The sequence below is a fragment of the Castanea sativa genome, chromosome 11, assembly GCF_040712315.1.
Source record: "Castanea sativa cultivar Marrone di Chiusa Pesio chromosome 11, ASM4071231v1".
Lineage (NCBI taxonomy): Eukaryota > Viridiplantae > Streptophyta > Magnoliopsida > Fagales > Fagaceae > Castanea > Castanea sativa.
Window position 1 is genome coordinate 32,539,347 of NC_134023.1, and position 4,832 is coordinate 32,544,178.

The window sequence follows — 4,832 nt, forward strand, 5'->3', positions numbered from 1 at the left end:
ATTGATATAAGACCATATACATCTGAATGTACTAATTCTAGCAATTCTTGGGCTCTTCTACGTTTTGCATTAAAACGTCATTTGATCATTTTACCCTTCAAACAAGATTGACAAACTGGAAAACCATCAAAGTCCATGGGCCCTAAGAGTCTATCTTTGATAAGTTTTTGAATTTTGTTTAAATTAATATAACCCAATCGCAAGTGCCAAAGATATGCATCACTTGTAGAAGGAAACTTTCTCTTTAATGATTTTACAAGAGAGTTATTATCTAATTCAGAATTGTATAATTCATGCTTATCTAGAGTTAAAATATAAAGATCATCTACAATATTGCCAGAACAGATAAACATTTTTATGCTTCTTTATTATAACATTGTCTTTTAGGATAACATAATATCTAGTTTTACCTAAATAAGTTGCAGAAATTAAATTTCTACGAACATTAGATACATACATAAAGTCTTCTAATATTAAAACTCTAGATTCAATATATAAATTAACCACTCCAATAACTACAACTGGAATCTTGCTCCCATCAGCCAAGGTAAGAAATATTTCCCCTTCGTTCAGCTTTTTAGTCTCCTGAAACCCTTGCAAAGATTTGCAGATATGATTAGTATAACTTGAATCCACACACTAGGAATTTGTGGGATTCTGTACTAAACATGTTTCAAGAAGGAATGTACTTTTCATGCCTTTATTCTTGGCAGCCTTAAATATTGGACAATTCCTCTTCTAATTTCCTTTCTCACCACAATAGAAACACTTTCCTTTGGTTTTGTATCTTATACAAAATATACAGCGGAAGCAACAAACATGGATCTATTTCATTTACTATTGATAACATGCATTATGTAAATTTCAGAATTTAAGAACAAGATAGCGTACCTTGATGTGGTGAAATTCAAAACAAAAAATTAGAAGTACTTGAGAACACTTTTAATTTTCACTCCAATTCCACTTTACGCCCAAGAAGTGTGGTCTCTCAATCAGTTTTCAAGGGAGAATAATTGAGTGGCTTCACTCACACATACACACTATTTCACAATGATGTCTCTCTTTCTCTTTTTCTTAATAAAAAAATTATGTATGTTTCTCCCTTTGTATTTAACTAATTATCTAATTGGGCTGGCCTATTGGGCCTTTCCAATTGAGCTTTAGTGTGTGGCTTGGAGTGGGACCAATAATACACTAACTCCAATGGGCCTTGAATTTTTTTGTCAACTCTTGACAAATCCAAAATTGGCATTAATTATGTTTAATATCACTATATAAATATAATTGCACTCTAGACCTTATTAATAAATTATATCCCAAGATTTTATTATACATGCAACTCCTTCATAAAATATTCGTAGTAATACAAAGTCATGAATGTAGACGGCCACTTTGAAGATTACTACATCTTAATCCTTGAGTACCCAGTTTAATCCTTTAAGTTATTCATCATATATTTATGAAATCCAATTTCATAAATATATACTTTAGTATCTCCTTACTAAAGTGGTTAGACCTAACACTCTAAATAACCAAACCCATTAAACTTATCTCAAGGGAATATTTTGTATCTCCGTTAAGAGATTATGAATTCCATCTTGAGAATATATGTTCTATCAACACTAAATGTGGCTGCCCAACATACTGAGGTTTTGATCATGACTTTAGATCTCATTCCTGATATATCAAAGTAACCTACACCTCATGATCAGGTCCATTATTCTTTCAGAATTAAGAGTTCATGAAAATAGAAGTAGTGAGATTTATAATTCATTTGACAGTTGTTAGGAGAATAATAAGTTACACAGTGGTCCAGTTCAATATGTTTTAACTCTTAAAACATATCAACATACTAACTAGAAGTCTCCACTTCCATGATCAAGACAAATCATCTTAGTTTATATGTTGTAGTCTTCGCAGATAAAATGCCCAATTTCATCACCGACTACGAACTATAATTCTGAGTTTACAAAGAACTTGTGATTTATATCTTCTGCAACTTTTCACATAAATCACATACTATGCATCTTATGGATTATATGATAATGTCCAAATATTCATGTTACTATTATTTTAGATAATAATAAAACAACTTTATTAATCATAACATTAAGTCATACATAATGTCATACATAGCATCATACAATAGGATTTAAGGGTACACATCCTAACAGCTGCTACAAAGATCAACAACTGAAGGTGATCTGAAACTTTTGAGTGGAATCTCAAAGTCACAAGTATTGGTGCTTATGTTGTGCTAAGTCGAGGAAGAGAAGGAGTCCGTGAATTCCAAACTTGCACGTGGTCATGTTAGTAAGTTACTACTGGAGGTAGCAATAGATTTAGGGTTAAATCTTATTGTGAAAATTTCGATTCTCTTATAGTGATTTTGCTTTACCTTGAGGATAGTTAGGTCAAATCTTCCCTAGGTTTTTACCTTAAAACGTTCCACTACTTTGCATAATATGATTTATTATTTTTTAACCTAGATCTTAATAATTAACCTAATTAATCACTTGGCTAATATATTAGATCAAACACTCTGCTTTAAGGGGTCAAAACAAAGAAACAAGTGGTATCAAAGTGGGTTAGCTTTTGTTTTTAGGTTTTTATACCTAGAGTTGATCCTTGATCCCTGCTGTCATGGAACACAGTCACTCTCTAATGATCCCTCCTCACTTTGATGGTAATAACTATACTTATTGGAAGGTTAGGATGAAAACCTTCTTAAAATCTCTTGATGAGAGAGTATGGCTCTCTGTTGAAAACGGTTGGGAAAGACCAACCAATTGATAAGTGCTTGGCTATTCAGAGAAATAAAATGGAGGAAAAAGGAAAAGACAAGAATTGAGAGTGATAGAGAATGAAGTGTTGGTTATTTCGAGGGTAACCACCTCCAACAGAGCAAGAGAGGGAAAAATTTGAGGGAAGTAACTGAATTGATTCTATGCTTGTTTATTATCTTTCTACAATTGTGTTTATATAAAATTCCAATCAATCACTATTCCGCCAAGCATAACTGCCAAATCAATAACTACTAACTGACTTAAGTACTAGGAACAACCTCCTAACTAACTCCCTTAACGGCTTCCACTACTTTAGCACTAACTAACCACTTAACCAAGTCTTATACCTGGCACCTGCATTGCACATAACTAAGTATAGCACAACTACACGCACACTTAATCATGATCACATGCACACCTCATCACACTACTAGGCACAACACACACAATATCCTAACACCACTGCTATTAGTGAATGGACAACTACCTAAAAAGAAGTAGCAAGCTTAAAGAGTAAGGTAAAGAATGCAATATTCAATGTTGTTTCCATGGAAGAATTCAAAAGGATCTCCAATGTAGAGGTTGCTCACACTGCATGGAACATCTTGCAAACAGTGCGTGAAGGCACTAAGACAGTAAAAAATCAATAAACTGCAGTAGTTGACCTCTAGATTTGAAAGCATTAGAATGTCTGATGATGAGCCTTTTGATGAATTCTTTGCTAAGTTGAATGATATTGTTAATTCCACTTTTAACTTGGGTGAAGTTTATGATCAACCTAAAATTGTTAAGAAAATTCTTAGATCACTCACTGAGAACTTTAGACCCAAATTGATTGCCATAACAAAAAGTAAGGATGTGGACTCCATTCCTATAGATGAACTTGTAGGATCTCTTCAATCCTATGAGTCTGACTTACCCAAAACTAAAAAAATCCAAGTCAATGGCTTTAAAATCTGTTGATGATTTTGATGATTGTTTAATGAAGAAATATCATCTACTGAGATTGCTTATCTTGCCAAGAATTTTAGAAATTTTATGGGAAATAATAATAAAAGGGCAAGAAATAGAAACAATGTTGACTCTAAGAATGTGAAGAAGAATGATACAACTAAAAATAACAATTTTAAAAAATCAAAAAATAAAGTTGTTTAATCTTCTAACAACTCTTTAGGCTAACAATGTTTTGGTTATCAGGGGTATGGTTATCTAAAATCATAATGTCCCACATTTTTGAGATCTTAAGGAAAGCTATGGTTATTACCCTAAGTGATGATGAAGTTTCTAATAATGAGTCAGAAAGTGATCAAGAAGGAAACTTTGTGGTTTTCACCGCTACTGCTGTAGTAGGTGAAATTGAGACTGTTGATGAGAACCCTTCTGATGGGAAACTCTCTAAGAATGCTGACTTGCAAGAGGCTTACAATAAGCTTTGCAAGATTGCAGCAAAGGATGCCATGAGTGTTGATCTAGGGTTGATCATTGTAAACCAGCTTTGCTCTAGTGTGATAATCTGGTAGCTATTCACATAGCAACTAATCCAGTGTTTCATGAGCAAACAAAACACATTGAGATTGATTGCCACCTGATTAGAGAAAGAATTCAAGAAGGGAAAATCAAGACATTTCATATCTCAAGCAGGGATGCATGGATGCGGCAAAACACCTGCCACATCTGCATTTGATGCGGCGACGCGTGAGGGACGCCACTGCCTGCATGTCGGTGTAGCGTCCAGCTTTTTTTTTTTTTTTTTTTTTTCATTTCACGACCCGCGTTGATGCGGCGCAGACTCAGGCCGATTCACGCTGAATCGGGCTAATTTGCGCTGACATCGCCGAAACGCGGATTCAGGTCAAAATTCAAAAAAAAAAAATTGTAAAATCCACCGTTTGAGAGAGAGCTGGGTGCAAACGCCAATTTACACAATCTTCACTTCAAACTTTAGCTCTCTGTCACTCGTCTCTGTGCTCTCTGCCTCTCTGTCTCTGCTCTCCGTCTCCCCTGTGCTCCGAGTGATAGAGAGCTAGATTTGTTAATTTTGAAGTT